This window comes from Triturus cristatus, chromosome 11 (assembly GCF_964204655.1).
Source record: "Triturus cristatus chromosome 11, aTriCri1.1, whole genome shotgun sequence".
In the NCBI taxonomy this organism is placed as follows: Eukaryota; Metazoa; Chordata; class Amphibia; order Caudata; family Salamandridae; genus Triturus; species Triturus cristatus.
The window spans coordinates 492,606,246-492,630,692 of record NC_140594.1 but is presented as its reverse complement, the minus strand read 5'-3'; the positions used below and the strand labels follow the sequence as shown (position 1 = coordinate 492,630,692).

Sequence of the window (24,447 nt, the reverse complement as noted above, 5' to 3'; positions counted from 1 at the left end):
CTTGCATCTTAGATTCTCGCGACACCGCTTCACTGAGCCACTTGGAGGCACTTCTGTCCTGCCAGAAACTGAACATTAAAGCAGCAAACAGCACAGAGGAGCAGCTCCGTGGTAGGGACCCGCTGGAGTCACAGCACTCGGCCGGTGGCCTTCTGTCCCGAGGAAAGCTGCGAAAACGCGCATAGATTCCTGATTTATTGCCTTGTTCTTTTACCCTCTTATCCCTTTACCCCCACACCCTCAGCCCCTCCAGATTTGCTTTCACTCACCCTCCCAAGTATTTCCCCGTCTCCACCCCCCCCCCACACATGCCTTATGGCCACGCCCCGCCCTCCCCTCGCGCTCACCCACCTGCCGCGGGCTGAGCTCTTTCTGCAGCTCCAGGGGTCGGTTCCTCCAGACCAGGTGATGCAGCGGGAACCTGCTGCTGTCCGGAGCCTTCCCGGAGCCCAGCATCATCCCTGGAACATGCCGGGCCCGCCTCCTCCAGCCCCGGAGACAATCATCCGGCTGACGGGGAGGGCGGGGGAGTGGGGGGTGGGGGGGGGGCGCTGCGGGGAGGAGGAGACTGGAGACCGGCGACAGAGACTGCAGGGTACGGGAGGGGAGAATGAAGGCAGAGAGAGGAGAGAGGTCGGAGAGCTGGGAGTGAGTGGTACGCTGCACGTTGGAGAGGAATGGGTAGATCTGAGAGACACTGCTGGGTACGGGAGGGCAGAGGGAGGGGGGAAGACTGATGGAGGCGAGCTGGAAGTGAGAGTGCAGGGAGGTGGAAGGTTACAGGGCAGAGGTGCGCGAAGAACGAGAACCGCCAAGAGGGAGACTGCCGGAGGAAGGAGCTATGGACTAGGAGGTAGGGTGAGAGTGAAAGGGAGTAGGGGAGGTGGAAGTCTGCAGGGGCTGAGAGGGAAACTAAGGTGGAAGGAAGAGGCGACCTCACAGGGGACGGGTGGGTGCAGGCTGCACGAAGGACGGGGTTGACCTGAGAGGAAGATGGAGAGAGGTGACAGACTAGAGCAGGGGGGCTGCAGGAAGGAGAGACCGGGAGGAGAGCTGGGAAGAGACCACAGTGGGGAACGGAGGGAGGTGGCAAGCTCCAGGGGAGGCACGGGCTGCTGTTTGTGTGCAAGGATAGTTTCAGAACAGGGGCGTAGCTTCCAACAGAGCAGCAGGCGTAGTGGCACCAAGCCCCAGGTATGTTAGCGGCCCACCTCACCCCCAGTTACTAGCTGCGTTTTTACTACCAAAACAGGGCGTGGAGTCCAATCTGATTGCTTGCATTAGGGACCAAGGCACCCGTGCTACGTCACGGATGTAGACTTCACGAGGAAGTGAGAGACAGTGGAGAGAGTGGAGAGAGTGGAGAGAGACTGTATAACAGGGGGAGGGGTGTACTGCAGGGGTACATTATTCTACTGAGTGTGGGTGGCATTTTACCGTTCGCGAGAAAGTGTCACTCATAATCGCTGAATGTCATTCATAATTACAATGAAATGAAAAGGTCACACATAAGCAATTTGAAACCTTGGCAGCTATGGTACAAGTGAACACGGGGTGGAGAGATGCCAGAATAGAGGGCCAACCCAAGGGGAGGAGACCTCTGAGGGGGACTTCAAAGGGCAGCGGCACAAGGGAGGGGCGTGGGGAGCCGCGTGAGAATAGAGAGGGAGCCCTCAGGTAAAGAAAGAAGAAAGGCAGGAGAGGAGTAAACTGGAGACAGCAGGGTAAAGAACAAGACAGGAAGGGGGCTGCAGATGAAGGAGGGGGCGAGGAGGAGGAGTGCATAACAGAATGAAGATGAGAGCCTGTAGGGGAGAAGATCAGAGAGGGAGAGGAGCGGGCGCTGGGGCTATGGTACCTCAAGTGAGTTGAGACTGGCATGGAAGAGGAGTGTTGGAGGTAACAGGAGGAGCAGGGGGACTACCGGGACGGAGCAGGTGAAGGTATACCCCAGTGTAGGGTGACCACCTGGCAAGAAGGCAAATCTGGACAGTTTATGAGGAGGGGAAGGGGTGAGACGAGGGGTCTTCCTCCTTATTTGCAAGTACATAAACAAGCATTTACAATGCAACGGTCTCGGCATTGTTAGAGCTATTGGCATTGCTCATGACAATGACGTTTCTTTAAATGTTTTAAAAACAAAAACATAAACAAAAATAATGTCATGAGCAATGCCAATAGCTCTAACTTTACCAATGCCGAGACCATTGCATTGTAAATGCTTGTTTTTGATCTGTATGGATTTTTTCATGTATGACTATGGACAATGTATTAATGGTGCATGTTTCATTGTTTATTTGTAGTTACCCCTGAAGAAGGGCTCAAGAAGCCCGAAATGCATTGGGTTTTTAATGAATACTGCTTTGGACAAATCATGCTTCTGTTCGAGCTTTCAATAGAGGCCCAGATGGGCACATCTGAGCATGAGAGACTTTGGAAACAGCGCGATACCCCACGTATGGATGTAACTGGATAAAAAGTGACTAAGTGGATGAAAGCTTTTTTGAGTACATGGATTACAATTATCGTAAGGAGTGGTATACTTACCTGCCAGCTGTGCAATTGGGCCTGGGGTGAAATGACACCCCAGCACATTTGAATAGAATAACCACGCCAGATGATATCATAAAAACAATCACTAACTTGTATTCTCAACTCTGCACCACGGGATGTGAGCAGGACTCAGACTGCTTACAACAATATTTAGGCTCGATTGAGCTCCTATGGCTCAGTCCGGATCACTGTGAATATCTTGACGCTCCATTCACAAATGAGGAAATTACCCAAGTAATTACGGGACTCCCAACGGACAAAGCGCCCGGCACGTATGGCCTTACTATGGCGTTTTACAAAGAATACACCCCAATTTTAATACCACACTTAGAGGAAATGTATGACAAATCCATTGAAGGCGGATGCCTTCCCCCGTACGCGAGGCACTCATCACCCTAATACTGAAGCCAGATAAGCCGCCAACATCTTGCGACTCCTATCGCCCTCTCTCGCTCATTAACACAGACCTTCTCTCATGCCGCTAATAATATGTCCAAGCCAATGTGGCTTCATTCCAGGCCGTGCCACCTCACGTAACCGCAGAACAATTTTTTCAGTAATGCATCAAATTAACCCCACCCCTCTCGCAGTGGTGGCGCTCCTTGGTGCCACTAAGGTGTTTGACTCTTTTGAGTGGTCCTTTCTGTTCTCTCTTTTGACCCGCCTCGGTCTTAGTTTGGGCTTTATCCGCAACATTAAACTGCTATATACACTCCCTACTGCATGCATAAAACTGAACGGACAGATTTCTGAACCCATTGTGATCAATAGAGGCACAAGGCAGGGATGCCCAATTTCACAAAACACAAAGAATACTCTGGTCTAAAATGCTGGAACAAGAGGGACAACAGCAGAGATATCTTGTTGCTAGTGGGGGGGGGGGAGGGGGGGAAGGGATTCTCCTCTTGGCGGAGACGCCTAGCTCCGCCAAGGACTACAACCCCCTCACTGTTGAGGAGCTTTAGATTGTGAGGTAAGTGATATTAAAACTAGCTACTAGGAGTGAAAAAAACGTTATTGGTACATTCCTAGTGTCAGGATTAAAAACAGTGGAATTGCAGTATGAAAATGATAGTTACTGCATGTGACAGATGAACCAGGTCAACATGTTTCGGCCTATTTGACCCATGAAGGTGTCACAGCCTTCCTCAGGACCTACAAACAATGTGCTACTGCATTGGGTTACGTGAAAAGTGGAAAGTAATACAAGTAAAAGGTAATAAAAAAAAAGATACAAAACCAGTAATCCCACTTTTGGTGAACACGATTTACTGGTTTTACCCGTTGGTTACGGATAAGAGGCCTCACCTCAGCCTGGCAACAGCTCAGGGGGGAGGCACCGCTCGCCATTGCCAAAATGATAATTCTACCAAAATTTCTTTACTTGTTTTTAAACATACCGCTCCCTCTCACAATGCAATTTTTCAATACATTACGATCCACGTTAATCCCTCTGACTTGGGCTGGACACCAGTCGTGAATTGCCTAGGATATCCTGATGTTCCCTTTTGCACGTGGGTGACTTGGTGCCCCCAATCTAAAACTATACGCCTACTGCGCTCAGGCATGCTTGTGGCTTTAGCCGACACCATTCCAGCCGCACACAGCGGTACAGGCTGATCGGACCTCTCCCGGGCCACTGAGCATGGCACTGTTTCTGCCCTATAAAAACCTCAGAAAAGAAATCAATACAGCCAAATGCCTGCGATGAGCATGGAAGGGTCTACATATACACATTGGCACAGACACCTTAAAGGCCCCTTCCATGCAACTCGTAGAGAATCCCACTTTCCCTCCATTACAAAATAAAGGCATGACGCGCCGCGCGAAGGCACTAGGAAGTTGCATAAATGTGGACCTATATCCAGAAGGTCATTTCTCCCCCCCAAGTGCACTGACACATCAACACCAACATTTCTAGATAGTCTGCTGTACCACCAGATACGCGCGACGTGTAAGAAAGTGAACAGCACAATCCCGGTGCCACCCCCGCCAACGCGGCGCTAGAATACATACACACAACTACCTCACATCGAAATTGTATCACTAGATTATATTCATGCTCTATGACAGCTGCATCTATTGATACTGAACCTGCGCGTGGTGGGTGGACCTGCTGGACTGCCCCACACTCGAGCGTTGGCAATACTGCTGCAACCAGATAGCAAGACTCTCCCCCAATTATAGGTCGAGGCCGATTCACTTAAAATTTCTTCACAGACTTTATCGTACCCCCTTGGCACTGCACAAAATGGGCCTTAGTGCGGACACGCGATGCACTCACTGCTTGATGCTACCTTCACACACTTGGACTGGTCTTGTCCTAAAGGGGCTTCCTACTGTCTGGAAGTTTGCGAGACTATCAGCGCCATTACCTCAACTACCATAACACCTGATCCCCTTCTCTGCCTACTTGGGTTGGGTATGTTCAAGAGGTCCCTGATGCATACCGGTGCCTGGTGGCGATGCTCCTGGTTTGGGCCAGGCGGAGAGTGGCAATACACTGGGGGCGGAAACCGGCGCCAATGCCCAAATCCTGGCTCGCGGACGCAGCATACTGTCAGACACAACTGACAGAATTCTAGAATCTCATGCTAACAGCGAGCAGGCTGCATGATATTTGGGGTCTGCTGGTTACTTAACTCCATGGCTTGACTGATGCCACCTCAGACCACTACACTCCTGCAAATAGTACTCCACATGTACCAGTACACTTGACAGATGCACGCGCTGAGGAGCCCATACCTCTATAGATCACGACTGATGCTGTAAGCTAACATGCATCTGTATGATTCCTTCTTTTTTAGAATTATTGTCTGATGGGAGGTTAGATGATGTCGACTATTGCTGGTTACCCTGCTCATTTGTAGATGAATCAATATCTCATTGTGTCTTGATGACGTTACTGCTGAACTGTTTGTACTAACATCTTCGTATTGAAAAAGCTCAATAAAAAAAAAAGCGAATGTTTTAGCTATACCTATCTATCAAGAAAAGAAAAACAGGAGTAAATCATGTCCCCGTCACAAACAGACACAAGATATTTGTGAACTTATGATAAATAATGTGAGCCTACATGTAATACTATCTAATGTTCATATTACTGTCTTAGTGATCTTGTTTCTCTTCTCAAAACACTCTTCCCATCCCATCCCATTCTTAAAGTAACCATCTCAATTTGAAAAGTTTTTGCTGAGCACAGCACTTCTGTTTGTAGGGATACAAATGCCCCAATAAATATTAAACACATCTCAAATACCATAACTGTGCAGTGTGGTAGGGAGATTCCTAATTTCTGTTCAATGATTGTATTAATATTCTACGTTTTCAGGTTGTTTTTTTTTTAACTGGAAGAAGACACGCATGATGGAGATGTAGGATTTCGGGTAGGCACCATTTTCTTCTCCTTCATGGAATCTTCTTGGCTAGTCCATATTCATGAACACAAAGCACAATAACATAAGCTTTGCCACATAGGCAGTATTACTGCAATTACAGTAATTTAAAAAGTATCAAAAAAAGCAGTAAAATGTGGCTGGATGTGTTCTAATTAATGGGCACAATAATGGTCAACAAGCAGAATCATATTTGTTCCCATATTCAGCTTGCCACCCTGGAAAGATGTGGCCGACGACCCCTCGACATCAAGGAGGATAACCATTTGGGTGTCTGTGGCATATGCCTAAAAGTTAAATCCACAGGAGTGGAGGAGTTAAGCCAAAGACCCAACATACATGCTGAACAAGCACGGAGGTAAAGCTGATCCCGGAGGAACTCTTTAATCAAGATAGTGCAGATCATAGATAAATGAAGAAATTGGGTACATATAAGGAAACAAGAACCAAGGGCTTTTTACATCCTCAAAGGGCTTTTGATATGTAAGAAACCCAAATTGCAATTCAGTAATGGGTTACCGAATCAAAAGTTGGGTTTGTAAGTACATACCAAAGCAGTATTTGGAAGGGGCAAATTAGAATGGCATGTATTGTACTGATGTTTTGCGACTGAAATCTGCTCAAAAAACAAATGCTTTACTGGCAACCGATAGAGGTAAAGTGTCCGAGAACACAATGGGGCCCCTAAAGACCCAGTTCTCTTTGTCAATGATGAGAAAAACAATTTTTAAGAGTAGGCAGTGGGCTCATGGACCATAGCCTAGTCTTAAAAAATGGTAGTTAAACTTTTTATATTTTATTTAAATAGATGGAACCCTGCTCTTCTTTAAGGAAGGGGAGGACTACGAGCCCCAGCAGAGACCGCGTCAGAAAGCCGCCCGGGTTGTTACCGCGCCAGAAGGACCAGCCTTTAATCCAGCAGATCTCCAGCAGTGCGGGAGCCGTTACAGCAAGAGGAGGGGGCAGACTACGAGCTCCAGTAGAGACCATGGCAGGACACCCATGGATCCTTCCTTTTGCGATACTATATGCAAAAGACTCAGTACTATCTTGGATGCCAAACTAAAACCTATTAGAAAGACTAACAGCACTTGAGAGGAAATGTGATACCACAAACTGCCCTGTTCAACCGAGTTATCGCCGTCAAAAGTACTGACTGTCATTCTAGTTCAACACCCCATCTCCATCGAGTGGCACAGTACCGCACAGACCCTCCTACGCAGCCCAATGTGATCCCATACCAACCAACCATCGGGGATATATTTCACTGCAAGGCTTACATGCACAAAATCCTCTAAGTGACAGTGGGCCACCCATTATCAATCCTCCCAGGAAGGACCTTGCAACCAACCCGAATTGCACCATCCACAGGTCATATCATACTTTTTTCCCCAGGTATTAATAGCATGTCTTGTGTGACAACTCGAGCGGCTAGAAGCTCCACAGACATTTTGGACCTCCCCCCGGCAGCACGCCCCTATGTAGTAGTTCTGGCCGGATTACTACCACTGAGGGCTAATCAAAGAGAATCCTGGGAGGATCTGAGAAATAAAAGTGCAGATTGGTTAATCAAGCACCAACGCCTTGGGTCTACCGATATCAACAACCTATTAATGGTTCAGAGGGTGGGCTGGATAGGATCATCTGAGAAAAGTATTGAGGGGGACTGTATAGTGATTAGCCTAAGTAAACCAGTAACTGCTTGTAAGCTATTAAGACATCAGGAAGACAGCCAGGTTCTTGCCACTAACATCTGTTGCCTTCCTCTTGGTTTATTTTACAAGCCTATGATGACGAGGCCCCCCCCCCCCATATCCTTTTCCTGTCTCCCACTGGAAAATAGATTTGCTACACTAGATGGTCTAGATAGTTTGGATTGACTGGAACCTGCCCCTCCTGATAGGTTTGATCTGGTCCCAGAATCCACACCTCAGAACACAACAGGCCCTTTTGCAAATGAAAGCCCTAAAGACAATATTTGAAAGATATTGAGTTGGAACATAGCAGTAATACACTCCAAATCTACATGCCCCGAGTGGCTCTCTCTCATCACTCAGTACAATATCCTGATGTTTCAGGAGATCTGGGCAGTAAATGAAGTGCATATTAATGGCTTTGCTTGCTTCCACAACCCAGCAACTCCTTCAAGCTCCGGTCGTGCGATATGGGGTTTGGCGACCTGGGTTAACATCAAGACAGGAGGCAGCGTAAAGGCCTTAAAGGTTGATAAGGCTAACTTTCTAACAATTGACCACAGGAAGCTGCTCCTAGAGTGATGTGACCTTACTACAGTTGTGAATAGATTGTGAGTGTGGACATCTCACAAAAAGTGACGGACTGGCCTCACACACCACCTGGTGTCATGCTTCATCATCGGCCAGTCCTCGCCCTCCAAAACCTTCGTTTGATGGAGGGCGGGCATACACCTGGAGACAGGGATGCACTTCTAAACTAAAGAGTGGGGGCCCATGGGGTAGAACGTGAAGTTAAAAATCATTATAGTTACCACAAATATTTTTAATGTGATCAGTAACTATATGATGCTAAAAACAAAATAGCGGCAGGTGGGGTATTAGGTGTCCCCTAGCCGTCTAGTGAAAGGTCAACATGTTTCTGCCTTCTTGGCCCGAGCGGGTCCAGGGCATTCATCAGGACCTAGAGTTATAGAGAGAGGGCTCCGTTCTTACCAACTGGTAGCAAGAGAATACCACTGCGCGGGTGTGGCGTAGGCCACACTCCACTACCTAGATGGCTTCCAACTGTCAAGCCTATAGGAAAGATCAAACAAACAAATGTATATATATACAACTATAGAAGAAAAGGTCAAAAGTGAGAACAAAAATAACATTCATATCAGGATATACACATGCGTAATTACCTTAAGGTGAGTGACTAATCACGTGACATGTGCCACTCTACGTGAGTACACAAACATGTTGAGAGTCAAAAGTGCTCTCGTGAGGCTTACCCTAGTTAGACAAACTACTTGCCACACTTCTGTCCAGTCTGAAGGAAGAGAAAAAGAATAATGTGATAGTCAACGGACTGAAAGTACCAAGAACGTGGACCCTTGTAAGCCTGTAATCAAACTCAGATGAATGGGAAGCCCTTTCTTCTAAGAAAAAAGAACAAATACGCACTGCACTGCATGGGGCGTTTATGACGGAGTACCTCCGGAAAAACACGGCCCCGAGAGGTCTCATCGTCACCAACGAACCACGACTGTTCCTCAACAATAGGGAGTTCAGAATCAACTGGTCGAGCATTGCCTGGAAGTGCACAAAGGACTGGCTCATCCTCATTATAAACACCGCCAGACAGCTGGCAGATGCACTCCTTGTTGAGATCCAACAAAGTGAGGGTAAACTCAAGGCAACGGTACAGCTTTCAGCCTTCAAAAAGAAACTTGAGGAGATCAACAAAGATCACTCTGATTACAAAGAGTACCTCACACAGTCGAAACTTACTAAACTCCGTAAAGATGTACAGAAATTTAGTAAGGAAACTGTCTACCCATATGTCACAGACGAACACTATGACAAACCAGCCCCTCAACCAACAGGGAGGAAACAACGGTTCAGACCAACACCCCAGAACTGGACGTTCAGTTCTGGAGAAGAAAGAAGTGACAGTAGCGGCGATGAGGGCCAAGGACCACAAATCCGGAAACATATGGGCTATCACCATCCGATGATGCAGGGTCCACAACCACAACCCCCACCCTTCGGGTTCTGGCCACAACCATTCTACCAACCAGGATTCGGTTTCCCACATGGCCAACCGCCTTTTTTATTCCAGGGCCGTGGCAGAGGGAGAGGACGCCAAAAACGAAGGAATATGAGGGTCCAGTGGGAAGATCAACCACAGCCACAACACGGAGTAGTAACCAGGAGCAGAGGGAGAGGGGAGATGCCCTCGACGAGCAGGGAGTAACCAACATAGTGAACATCAGCAAATACACACTCTCACAAGACGAAACAACCGTCCTTTCAAAAGGGCTGGGGGATTCGTTCCCACACCCCGAAATGACCCCTTTGCTCTTCACACGGAATTGGCCCAATTCTTCAGAAAAATCAAACTCCGCGACTATTTCGGAGACACAGAAGATAACACAGAAGAGAGTGGGAAAAAGTCTACAGGGTTAAAGAAAAAATCCACCTTCCAACCCCCGAATCAGAACATTTCGTGCAACATACTTGCTTTCGAACAGGCCGTACTAAAAGATATTGAGAAGATTGACTTCCAGAACACTCGTGGGTTTGACAACCCTACGGGAAAAGAGCGCACGGCCCTTGCAAAACTGAGCAGTAATACAAACTTAACTATAAAACCAGCAGACAAAGGGGGCACCATTGTGATCATGGACAGTGATATGTACAGAGAGGAATGTTTGAGACTGCTCTCTGACTCAAACAGCTACACCATACACAGGACTGACCCTACTGGTCCTTTGATGGCCAAGATCAAGATCATGGTCACAGAAGCACTCAGCAACGACTGGATAACCAAACAAGAGGCAGACTTCCTCGTGAATGAAGAACCAAGAATGCCTAAATTTTACTCACTCCCGAAAATCCACAAAAACCGGACGCCTCCTCCTGGGAGACCAATAGTGTCCGGGATAGGGTCTGCATTAGAACCATTGTCACAATTCTGTGACTGGTTCCTTCGCCCTATCGTCCAAAAATCTACATCCTACCTCAGGGATACGAAGGACGTCCTGTGTCTCCTTAGAGACCTCACGGTGGACACGACCAACGATTGGCTAATAACCATGGATATAGAAGCTCTATACACGAGCATACCACAGAGGCGTACATTGGAAGTGGTGGAAAACATCATCCTGAATAGAGAGTGGGACTTCTTAACCCCACAGCAGTTCGTGATGGAATGTGCAGTTCGTGATGGAATGTGCGGAACTCGCATTAATGGAGAATTTTTTTGAATTCGAGAAAGTCATCTACCACCAGATCTCTGGCACTTCAATGGGGAGCACTTTTGCCCCTAGTATGGCTTGTCTGTACGTACAACAGTTTGAGGACGACTTCATATACAACCCACAAAATCCATTCCTACAGAATCTCAGACTTTGGAAGCGCTACATAGATGATGTGCTGATAATATGGAATGGGTCAGAGGAAGAAGCGATGAGTTTCGTCCAGTGGGTGAACACCAAAGATGTACACCTAAGATTCACCCACACTATCAGCAAGAACCACGCTATCTTCCTCGATCTAGACATCACTATGGGCAGCGGTGGTTTTTCTACAAAAGTGCACAACAAGCCCACGGATAGGAATAGCCTTCTATTGTACGAGAGCTACCACCCCAAGGCCCTCCGACAGAACCTCCCAGTTGGACAGTTCCTTCGAGTAAGGAGGAACTGTTCTGATACCTCCACCTTTGAGGAACAAGCATCCCACCTTGAAGAAAAACTTGCTGCTCGCCACTACCCCAAAAACATGATACGCAAGGCTAGGAAACGAGCAAGGAACAACCCAAGGGAAGCACTACTAGAGGACATAACAAAAGAGAACACCAAAAGAACAGTATGTGTTACAACATTCACCCCTGCCTCTAATGCCGTACAAAAAATAATCAAGAAAAGATGGAATATTCTAAACAGCGCAGGGAAGCAGTGGGACCCCCCACTTTTTGCCTTCAAACGGAACAAAAATCTGCGTGATCAACTTGTTCACGCCACTATGCCAAACACAGAGGGCACGGAACAACAGAGGCTGTGGGATCAACCACGAGTGGTGGGACACTTCACGTGCGGTGGGTGCGTCTCCTGCAAACTCACCTCCAACACCAAAGAAGTAGACATTGGCACAGATAGACCATGGCAACTCCGCAAGTTTAGCAATTGTAACACTGAGAATGTGGTTTACCTATTAACATGCCCCTGCCCACTCCAGTACGTTGGCATGACAACCAGAAAGGTCAGGGTACGCATCAACGAACATTGCAGCACCATAAGATGCAAAAAAACAAACACCAAGCTCACACGCCATTTCTTGGAGCAACACCACAAAGACACTGATCTTCGATGGACAGTCCTTGAGGTAATGAACAAAAGCAGAGCTGATCTCTCTAGAGCTCTTCATATCAGGGAACAACGTTGGGTGTTCCGCCTGCGGTCCCATGAAAAGGGACTTAATGACGATATCCCATGGCTCCATCTACATAGATGACTCCTCAACCGATAATAAACACCTGGATAGCCCTTCTACCCTGTACCATTTGCCCCAATACACCGAACACCCCCTGTCGTGTAACCTACCTACTCTGTGGGTCTTGAAATTATCATCTTAGGGATCTCCAGCACATGATCCTAGTTACAGGGGTGTCCCGGCAGCACATTGCACTCCACGCAGGTTTTTGAGACCCCTTGACCCATCCTTGAGCCACCTTATTGTCTTTGTACCCTGGGATACAAGCCATTCCAGCCCAGAGTGATATAGAGGGCATGTTGTTGACCTTCACTGTTGCCGTCAGCAACCGTCACACCCCCTCACGAACTGTCTGAACCAACGCACCCCACGGACGTTGCATGCAAGGCCTCGCACCCTCTTCCAGGGTCTCAGCAGCACGCGGCTGTAATATCCTCCTTTTCGTACCCCTTACAACTTGGGACGCGCACACATGACTTTGAACTTTCACAACACCCCCCCGGGGCACCATAGCACGTGTTGTTATTATCCACTGTCACGTTCCCCTAACAACCTTAGACGCGCATGCCACACGTGACCTTTACCTTGGGCCACTCCTCCCCTTGCTGGGCCCAGTACGTAGTTTGTACACCGAATGCGTGCCCTCGCGTTCCCCTGACAACCATGGATGCGCACGCCCACACGGGACCGCAACCCTTGGGCGGGTCCCCTGACTTGTTTTCCTTACTTGGGCACAGGACTCAGCCTGGACGCTCTGATTGGCCCGCTCCATCGGCCATTGCACAACCAGGCACTGCACTGCATGCGTCGCCGCCACGTTCGCTCCGGACCCCGGATGCATCGCACCAGGAACTGCCGCACAGCCGTAATCACCCCAGGCTGATTCCAATTTTATCATTAAGCACGCTATTTAAACCCGCCTTTGCGATCTCACTCGCACTTTCGGGCGGACGAGGAGCAACACCTTAGGCTGAACACGGGACACTCTGCCTCAGACAGTAAGAGTATGAATGGTGGTTTCGCGTTGGTTTAAAAAAAACCCTATGGCGTTTTAAGTGTGGAATGATTGTGGTTCCATCCTGATTACAGGCTGATTACAGGCTTACAAGGGTCCACGTTCTTGGTACTTTCAGTCCGTTGACTATCACATTATTCTTTTTCTCTTCCTTCAGACTGGACAGAAGTGTCTCCTCCCTTCCCCCATGTGGCAAGTAGTTTGTCTAACTAGGGTAAGCCTCACGAGAGCACTTTTGACTCTCAACATGTTTGTGTACTCACGTAGAGTGGCACATGTCACGTGATTAGTCACTCACCTTAAGGTAATTACGCATGTGTATATCCTGATATGAATGTTATTTTTGTTCTCACTTTTGACCTTTTCTTCTACAGTTGTATATATATACATTTGTTTGTTTGATCTTTCCTATAGGCTTGACAGTTGGAAGCCATCTAGGTAGTGGAGTGTGGCCGCGCAGAAACATGTCGACCTTTCACTAGACGGCTAGGGGACACCTAATACCCCACCTGCCGCTATTTTGTTTTTAGCATCATATAGTTACTGATCACATTAAAAATATTTGTGGTAACTATAATGATTTTTAACTTCACGTTCTACCCCACGGGCCCCCACTCTTTAGTTTAGAAGTGCATCCCTGTCTCCAGGTGTATGCCCGCCCTCCATCAAACGAAGGTTTTGGAGGGCGAGGACTGGCCGATGATGAAGCATGACACCAGGTGGTGTGTGAGGCCAGTCCATCACTTTTTGTGAGATGTCCACACTCACAATCTATTCACAACTGTAGTAAGGTCACATCACTCTAGGAGCAGCTTCCTGTGGTCAATAGTAGTATTGGAGGCCGCTAGCTCCTAGCACCCCGTGCCTCCCGTTCCCCCCTCCACACTTTGTGGAGTTCTTCTTGTGATTGCTAACTTTCTAACAATAACATATAAAAGAGGCTGGAAAATATATCTAACTAATTGTTACAACAATTACATCACAAGCGTGCCTAATACTAACTTTATTTCCTTTTTTGAGCATATTTCTTCCCTCCTGAACGCTACTGTAGACAATGGTCAACAGGCGGGATTATGTATAAGGGAAGATTTTAATGCAAGAGTCTGCCCGGCACCTTCTCATAACCCCCATATAAGAAACCTCCCCTTTAATACTATAGAGGGTATCATTGCCATCAACAACCTTAATGCAAGGGAACGTGAGCTGACCTCCTTGCCTGCCGCTCATGATTTAGTTAATGTCATGGATATTGCATATAATGGAACTGATATCGCCCTTACTTTTAAAGGGTGAGGCCAGAACTCTACTATCGATTATATATTCATATCCTCTGACCTTACAGATTCCCTGCTATACGACAATGTGCTCTCCTCTAGTTATAGCAATCATAATCCCATTGAAAAAAAAAATTGTGATAGCCCCTGAGTCAAAGTTTAACAAGGAGGTTGGGGCATGTTATCTTGACCCCTCTTCAGACAGATAAAGGCTCAAATGGACATCTGTAGCACCCAAGCGCCTATTTCAGAAAGTTATCACAGAAAACCTTGCCCCCGGTACAGGTCTGTCTTACTGAGGATTATACTATTAATCCTGCAGCTATTGCCTTTGTCCACTTATGTGGCAGGATTAAAAAAAGAGCTCTTGATGCCAGCCCACGAATCCCCAAGTAGACCACAATGGTTCAATCGGGATTGCTCTCTCACTAACCGTCGTTTACAACGTACCCTCAGGGCTGTCCCAAAGAATTCTCAAGCAGTGATTGAAGCCAGCAAGCAATATAAGCAGACAATAAATCTCAGGAAAGCAGAACTACTGACTCGACAATGGGAATCGATCACCCTAGCTGCAAACAGTAAGAACAGCAAACTCTTCTGGGCTACAGTTAAAAAGATGAAGAAACCCAACTACACAGAGCCAAAGATTGACTGTAATGCCTCCAGTCGGGATTGGGAGACCCATTTTTCAAAAAATCTATGCCCATGCCACTCCCATTAATGCTACCCTGCCGAACCCCAATTTGAGTGCATTGCAAGTGACCTTGGAAGAGGTAGAGGAGGCACTGCAGCAGTGTTGGGGGTAATGCACCTGGCCCCAATGGGGTACCTATCGACCTTTTGAAGCACAACCCGAACTTTTGGGTGCCGTCAAAGCTGAACGTTTTTAATAGTCTTGCCATTGCCCCCATGCCTGCATCATGGTGGACATCCATCATTGTGCCTATTTTTAACAAGCATTTACAATGCAATGGTCTCGGCATTGTTAAAGTTAGAGCTATTGGCATTGCTCATGACATTATTTTTGTTTTTGTTTTTAAAACATTTAAAGAAACGTCATTGTTATTTACAATGTCAATAGCTTTGGATCAACACTAGGGTAGATGGTTTGGGGATGCTTGCTGGGTCGTGAGAGAGATATTGGGGAATGCAAGGAAAAGGCTGAATGGAAAAAGAAAGGACGAGGTGGAAGCGTATGGCGGGGTTTTATTATTGTAATGTTCACAAGTCTGGAGTTTAAGGGAGGGGGAATTACAGGAATGTAATGTATTAGTGAGGTTTCGTTGATGATGTTTACTGCAATGTTATGAAGTCAGGTAGTCATAGGCTCCAATAACCAAGTAGGCATGCGGTTTCAGTATTTAGCAGAAGGATCTTTCCAGTTAAGAGAATATAAACTTGTTGCCACGGTAAAACTGGAAGACAGGTTGTAGCACTAAAGTGACAGTAGTTTGGTATTTGGGGGAGGAGGGGGGGGGGGGGGAGGGCGACACGGCACTGGCCTATTAGGCTCCCCACTACTGCGCGATGCGCTTGCACTAAGACGCTTCAGAGATTTTAATTCTCCCGTTTTGTCTTCTACTTTGTTTTTAGTTGTGCTCACTGCTTTACCTTGCCCTTATTCACCCCCCGCATTGCCGCACTATAATCGTGCCCCTCACCGCTATTTGGCGGGTCTGACCTCCGCGCTTTGTAATTACTGGGCGCCATCTTGGGTGGGTTTTAGGGAAGCTCTCTCCTCACTCTGCGCTCTAGCAGTCAGGTGGACTGGATAGAGGCAGTTCCTGGGCACTATCTTTATAAGCACGGCTTGAGGTAGGAACGACCCATTAGGCTCCCCACTACTGCGCGATGCGCTTGCACTAAGACGCTTCAGAGATTAATTCTCCCATTTTGTCTTCTACTTTGTTTTTAGTTGTGCTCACTGCTTTACCTTGCTCTTATTCACCCCCCGCATTGCCGCACTATAATCGTGCCCCTCACCGCTATTTGGCGGGTCTGACCTCCGCGCTTTGTAATTACTGGGCGCCATCTTGGGTGGGTTTAAGGGAAGCTCTCTCCTCACTCTGCGCTCTAGCAGTCAGGTGGACTGGATAGAGCCCTATTTTAACTGGAAATCATGGCGCGCAGAGTCTGCGCGCAGCGTGTGCGCCGCAGTGACGCCGGAGTCAAGCCAGAGTCCAGCCCGTCTGCGTCCGTCCGCGCTGAGGACGGGCTGGCCGTCTGGTCATCGCAGGGCGAATCCTATGTCCTTCAGATATTCTAAGCATGACCTTCTCAGGCTTAAACCATCAAGACTTTGGTGTTCCCACAAGATCTCCCCGGATGATCTCATACTTCCTTTAGGCTGCGGATGTTCATTGGTAGGCTCTGGGGGTCTGATTCTTCCTCCATCCCCCCCATTCGTTAGGACACAATATTGATATAGGAATCAGCTCGGCGAGAGAAGACTGTATTCTTATTAATGCCCGCTCGCTGATAAAGAATAATATTGCTTTTAAGGAGCTCATACTGGACAGGAAACCCTCGTGGGTCTTTGTCACGGAAACGTGGGCGAAGGACTCCTCTGGTCCAGAACTTGTTGAAGCGGTCCCTGTGGGCTACTGCCTGTCCCGGCAGGATAGAATGGGCCGTGTGGGAGGAGGGCTAGCAATTCTGTATAAAGATAGCTTTTATTGTTATACCCTACCTCTTTCAGACCCCAAGGACAACTTCCAAGCCTTGTACTTCTCTCTAAAAGGTGTTCATGAGACCCCTTTTAATGGGATCTTGATTTATCGTCCCCCCGGTTCTAGATTGGACTTTGGACAACAGCTGCTCCATATTTTAGAACCTTACTTTGGTTGCGAAAATTTAACTGTTCTGGGAGACTTAAATTATCACCTGGAGTTGTTGGAGGCCAATGATACTCTTTCCCTGCTGGATGTTACGTCAGCCTGTGGACTGACTCAACTGGTCAGAGGTGCTACCCATCGAGCGGGTCATACGCTTGACGGGATCTTCTCCAATGATGGGAGGTTGGTGGTAAAGGACCCCTTCTTCCTCTCATGGTCTGATCACCTGGCCGTACCGTTTGAGGTGTCCTGCCCGACCGTCGACAGGTACGAAAAAGTTCTGAGCAAAAGGGAACTACGTAGGGATTTTAAGAATATCACTAATAGTTCCTTTGCTCCATGGACTTCTAGCCTGTCCATCTTCCAGGAGGATAATGTCCAGGTGGCGGTCGCGCAATTCGAAAAGGCTGTCACTGAGGCACTGGATGAGTTGGCTCCTATCCGGGCGCGTTACTCAGCGAGAAAAAAGCCATCTGCCCCTTGGTTTTCGGAGCATTTAGGATTTCTTAGTCAGGAGACGGGAGCGGTTATGGCATACTAGCTGGGATCGGGGGGACAAGGAGGCCCACAAAACCCTGATGAGGAAATACAAGATGGAAGTGATAAGGGCTAAACAGGAACATTTTACGGCCCTTACCACCTCACTCTCCTCTCCGAAGGAGCTTTTCAGGATAGTGGACTCTCTTATGTCCCTTCAAACCCTGGACCCTGTGGAGAAGTGTGGCTCACTGGTTAGAGTAGGCAGACCTGGAAGCAGAGGTCAGCCTGGGACCAGGGTTCAATTCCCGGCTCGGCTGGGTCTTGAGTCCATAAATTGTCCATGGACTCGATAATTCTCGCTCCAGTGCATACTCGATTCATGGGTTCACACTCTGCGACTCTGGGCAATAGCTTGCTTAATCTCCACAATGGCCCCTCGCGGCGGGATGCCTGGCTTTCACCTTGCGGATGCCCTGCTGGGTTATCTCACAGGGGAATACCAGGACGGGTTCCCTAAGCAAGCGCTTAGAGACCGGTTGGTGATTTGCGCTATATAAATATCTGTACATTACATTTACATTTATTGCCTCGCAGCAGCTCTGTAACAGCTTAGCTGTCTTTTTCCAGACGAAGATCTCTGACATTTATTCCGCTTTAGAGCTGCAGAGGACTTTAACCATTGAGCCCCTTGTACCTGTGGATGCAGCTCCTGTTCTCACTGCTCTTACTGAGAAATCCTCTCTGGGACGTTTGGAATCCTTCCCTCCCCTCTCTTTGCAGGATTTAGAGAACCTCCTGAACAATACCAAGTCAGGCTCGCCATTGGATACCTGCCCTTAAGATCCTCAAGCAGTGCAGGGAAGCTCTCCTGCCCCCTCTCGTTGACATCATGAATAGGGCCATGAGGGATGGTATTTTTCCCCCTCAATGGAAAAGGGCGGTAGTGAAACCTTTACTCAAGAAACCATCTCTTGATCCTGGGGTTCTAAAGAACTTTCGCCCCATTTCACTGCTCCCTGCCCCTGCGAAGATGTTAGAAACTCATCTGAATAAACATCTTGCAGCTTTCGTGGAAAGTTCGGGTTGCCTCGATTACTCCCAGCATGGTTTCAGGAGGGAACATAGCACAGAGTCGGCCCTCACCATAGTGCTGGATAATATCCGCACACGTGCGGATGGGGGTCAGACCACCCTCCTGATCCTGCTAGACCTCACGGCAGCCTTTGACACCCTTTCTCCCTCAGTTTTAACATCGCGCCGGAGGGAGATCGGGGTTGAGGGAGCAGCCCTGCATCTATTGACCTCTTTCCTCGATCAAAGAGAGCAAAGAGTGAAGCTGGGGGAGTTCCTATCTCCATCCATGTCTGTGCAATGTGGGGTCCCTCAGGGGTCGGCATTAAGTCCGACCCTTTTTAACATATACGTGACCCCCCTTGCCAGACTAATTAGATCTTTTGGGATGGGATCTTTTGGGATGGAGGTAGTTTACTATGCAGATGACACGCAGATCTCGTCTCTCTCTCCCAGTCAGTTAGCTCGACTGCCTCCAATTTTAGATCTTGTATGGAGGCAGTCGGCCAATGGATGATTCATAATTCATTGAAACTGAATGGGGAGAAGACGGAGGTGATGGTGTTCGGAGGAAAGGAAGAGGTATGGTTATCGACTGGTGGCCGGACTCACTGGGAGCGTGTCCTGTCCCCGCCTCTTCGGCCAAGAACCTAGGAGTTTTGATCGACCCCACACTCAGCATGTGTCAACAAGTCAATAGAACTGTCACTACTTGTTGGGGCATTTATACACATACTGAGGAAGATCAGGCACTATCTCTCGCAGCAGGCAAGGAAACAAGTTGCTGTTGCTCTCATTGGCTCCCGGCTGGACTACTGCAATGCGCTATATGCGGGACTGAATAAAAGTCTGCTGCAGCGCTTGCAAATGGTCCAGAACGCAGCAGCTAGGTTTGTCCTGGATTTGCCCAGGCGTGCCTCGGCTACCTCTGCCAGAAAACTGTTACACTGGCTTCCTATAGAGGACCGGATACTTTAAGACCATGTGCATGACCTATAGGGCCCTAGCTAATGGTAGCTCTACTGGAATCGGATCTATTCTATCTTTCTACAGCCCCTCCAGGAACTTGCGCTCTTCTAATAGACTTCTTTTATTAGTCCCCCGTATCCGGAGAACTAAATGGGGGGGCAAAGCCTTTTCCATTCTGGCACCTAAGTGGTGGAATGCTCTTCCACTGGAACTTAGGTCCCTTCCCACTCTACAGCTATTTAGAAATGCTTTGAAAACCCGTCTTTTTGCGAGGTCATACCTGTAATTGTGTTCTGCCTTCTGTTTTTTAGGCGCCTTGATGCCTTCGGGTTTTAGTTGCGCAATATAAATTTGATTTCATTCATATTCACCCAGGGAGGGAAGGCTCAAGGAAGGGAAAGAGTAAGTTTGTGGCTTTGGAGCAAAATAGGGGGGGGTTTCACATGGGGGGGGGGATTGCAGGAGTGTGAGGGAGTCTAGGGAATGAAAGGAAAAGGCTGCAATGGAAGTTAAGAGAAAGAGGTAGAAGCATATGGCGGGGTTTTGCAATAGCAATGTTCATAAATTGGGATTAAGGAAACGGGAAATGACAGGAGTTTAATGTATAAGTGATATTTGGTGGATAATGTTTTCTGTAATGTTATGAGGTCATACTACAAACAGATCTTAATCAAGTGCCTTCTTCTGCTAACAAAGATTGGTGACATATGGGGTATTGCACGGTTCTTGTCAGCACGTCCAGTAACATCTGATAGCTCTGCTATAACATAAGTGACGTCCACATTCCATTACCAACGGGCATACTTTTGATGATGCAAACGTCTGCCAATGGCTTTGTAACTTTAAGCAGACCAGACAAGGTTGATGCAATACAAAACTTCACCCTAACCACATCCAGCATACACACTACGTACGGTTTCAAGGCAACATCATCGGCGCATTCACACATGTCTAGGGAGTGCAGTTATATACATAATTCATGCATAGTTTGGACGAGATGAATAATTATAGCGCATTTTAAATACCTTTAGGGAACTTTGCAATACAGACAAGTCTGCATATTGAGGCCTGGTGAAATCAAGACATTTGTCCGCGTTCCCCGTGCACACTACGAGCTAAAGTAAGATTGTCCCGTTGTTCTTCGGACACTGGTGAAAAGGTTTTTCACGCACGCTCGTCCCTTGTGACCGCAACACTAAAGACTGCTGGCAGCATCGGATCTTCCTGTGAAATAAAACTATATTTACAAACCCAGCCGCGAGGAGACCGTTGAAGAACAGCGAAGGGAGCGACGAAGAGAAACTGAAGAGGGACCCAGGTGAGAGGGAACCGTAAAGTGCCTGTGGCATTCGGGGTGCCATTTTAACACCAGCTGCACACGGGTGTGTGTTCAGATGCTGGCGCTATGCTGCTGGTGGCAATTGAATCATGCACTTTAGGCCCAGACTTATGCTTCTGAGGAATGTCTGCAGTGAGACTGCACGGGGTTCTCGACGCCCTGCACCCCGGATTACTACTGTTACTATCGGCGGGCACGCAGTGTGAGCTACGCGGCATGTCTGCAGACACCTCAGCAAAAGAGGGCATAGGAAAGGAACACGAGGGAGGAACACAACGAGGCCTGGGAAAGTCACGGGCGCCACTGAAACGGCTAGCCAACAAATGTCGGGTGTCTTCTAAAAAACCCAAAATGTAGGATAAATTATTAGTCAAACATTTTACCGGAAATAAACCCATATACTGTTGTGATCAAATGTTGTCTCCAAGAGCGTGTCACTGCTCGAAACCTTACAATACCCAGTGAATAGTTAATATATCTAATAATCTCAAACTAACCACACCAATGATTTTTAGGTCTCGCCTGACCCAGCGCATGCGCTGGTCTGGCGAGACTTATTGACAGGGCTCCAAAAAGTGCTACCAGGCCAGCCTAGAGCTACAGTGCATGTGCGCGGGCGCAGCGTTTTACCGTGATTACTTTCACTTTGGCGGCCGCACAGCCGCTTTGCATAGCCAATAGGTCTCGCTTTTGGAACCTTATAAGTATTTAGTTATGCAACTGTTGCATGGCTAAACACTTATAAGGTCCCAAATGCGAGACCTATTGGCTATGCCAATGCTTGTTCTCCATGCATGCCAGACAAAAAGGAAAGCCCAGATTGTGCTGGGGGTAGCAAGGCGGCACTGCTCACGCTTGAGAAATATTTCATGGGTCCATGTGGAATAAAGGATTCCTCATCATCATGTCAGCCCCTAAATCACTCTGCAGTTCTTTATCATTGTCAAGGCCACTAGGGTTATGTGGCCAGGTTATCCAAATTATGTGGCATGGTTATTCAAATTATGGAACGAAATGCCAAATTATGCAGCAAATTATTTGGCAGTATATTCATCCATTTGAGCTCGGAATTGTTTTTTGTGTGAAATCTGCAAATGATGTGGCAAATTATGCAGCAACTGTAACTCCATAAGTCTGCGCAGCACAAAGGCCAGTAACATTACAACATCACACAGTTCGACAGGTACATGCGTAAAATGTAAGCCTCTAGAGGGGATTACGGTTGCACAGTGGGTCACACACAGAACGACATGGCGCTTACCTCCGCTAGGCCCCCGCACGTGCATGGGTGCTCGGTTCTGCAGGCTCAGCATGGAGTTCTCAAAGTGCCCCGTGGGCCAGGCCACGCTGAGCTGCGGGCCCATGTAGGAGCCGTAGGGGCTGGCGTAGGAGCCATTGAGCGACCGTGCCATTGAGCTGTACTGGTCCCTGGGGTTCACGCCCAAGCTGCCGCCGTAGACCCCGTCCCTGGAGGTGCCATTGGCCAAGGGGGGGCTCGGAGAGTAATGGAAGCGGCCGGGGGCTGGCGCCGCTGCTGTAGGAAGGGCTGTCGAGGGTCTGGGCCCAGCCAGTGCCCGGGTGCCCGGATTGAGAGACCCCGCCGCCCTGGAGGTAGTTGATGCCGGAGATCATGGAGCCCATGCGGGTGGTGGGCACGTATACGGGGGAGCTGGCGGCGGAGCGCATGAAGCAGCCCCCGGAGCCGCCGTAGGCGGCGGGGCCCTGGCCCGTGGAGATGGCCAGCGTCTGGTACATGTCCTCGGGCTGCTTGGAGTAGGGGCCGGCCGGGGTCCCCGGCTCGACACAATCAACTTGTTGGTCTGGTCTAAATCCGTGAAGAAGAGGATGTCCTCGGACTTGAGGAAGCTGGAGGGGTGAGGCGCGCCAGGCCCGAAGTGGAGGTACGGGGTGGTCGGGGTCCGGGCCTCAGCCGCCGAAGGGCGGGACCCCTCGGTGTCCAACTGCGAGGTCCTGGAGGAGCCGGAGTCACCCTGGGAGCAGCAGGAGGACGAGGAGGGCGACGACGACGAGCGGTAAGGCTCCCTGCTGGGGGGCAGGTGGTTGTAGTACGGGATGGCGGGGATCCTCTTTACCACGGACCAGCTGGCTTCATTGAGGTCCATCCAGCTCGAGGGTGGGAGAAGCGTGACAGCGGGCTGCCCCCTCAGTCTTGGAAATAAAAACACACGGGAGAGAAGCGTTAGCAGTGCGCAGCCCAGAAAGTCTGACACCCTCTTGGGCAACTCTGGGAATCCAGTTTCCCAGCCTGAGAGGACGGGGGGGGAGGAGACCAGAGCAGCAGCCGAACACGGGAGCCGAGAGCAGGGGGAGAGGACGCCATTAACACCGCCGCCTTTCTCCGAGGTCAAGCACAAATGCCTCGGAGAAAGGCAGCGGCATTTTCAGATTCGGGGGGGGTGTTTTTCTATCTCTCCTCTTGCCATTGGCTGGAATGTTTACATTACAGAGGAGAGAAAGAATCGAAAAAACATGCCCCCGAATCCGAAAAAGACTGTGCTTGTTTGGAGAGACAATGCTCTTCTCCAATGGCTGACCAGTATTTCAGAGGCCAGCCAATGGAGAAGAGGTAAAAAAAAAAAAAGGGGCGGGTTAAAGCCCCACTCCTAAACATTAAATCTCAGAGCGAGACTGCGCAAGCGCAGCCTTCGAGCCGAGACCTAAAAAGGGGGACCGGTCCCAGCCCAACTGTTACAGACCTATCTCATTATTTGACACCACTATAAATGTTATGGGTCGGGTCCTCTACAACTGCATAAATTAATGGACTAAAGAGAAGTCAATACTTCACCCTAGTCAGTATGGCTTCAGACCTAAAGTGGGCACTATGGAGCAGTGTCTTAATTTCAAATTAATAATAGGGAAATTACACTATAGCTGTTAGAAGGCGACCTCAGAGGGGCCCGGAGGGGGCCCTGACTGCCCTGAGACCCACCCTCGAGGTATCGTAGCCGGGCACTGGCGGGAGACTCCTCAGGGGAGGAACCTCGTATCTAGGATCGCACACTCGGCACCGCACGACAGATAGACACCACACGAGGAGTTCTTAAGAGCAAATCTTTATGAGATCGGAGTGGTAAGATCTTTATGATCAGCAAGGCAAAATATATACAAGTAGAGCACGGGCTCACAAAGTCTTGGAGGGGGTTTAGGGGGTAGCGGGAAAGTCTTTTTGGGGGTATGGATCAAATGCAGGTGCGTATCCGGCGCACAGCTCACAATCCTCGAGCTGGGGGATACGCTTGTCGTCGTGGGGTCCGGCGGGACCAAGGGAGTCTGTGGGTGCTGCGAGATACTCAGCAGGCTCGGGTACAAGTTCGGAGGTC

General features: G+C 48.7%; 1 protein-coding gene and 1 pseudogene across 1 annotated transcript in view; both read right to left on the bottom strand.

Annotated features, from left to right (window-relative positions):
- LOC146784464 (golgin subfamily A member 7) overlaps positions 1-24,447 on the bottom strand; it is a 191,116-nt gene that overhangs the window by 111,140 nt on the left and 55,529 nt on the right. The window lies entirely within an intron of this gene.
- Positions 17,782-23,226, bottom strand: LOC146784465 (GATA-binding factor 6-B-like; annotated as a pseudogene).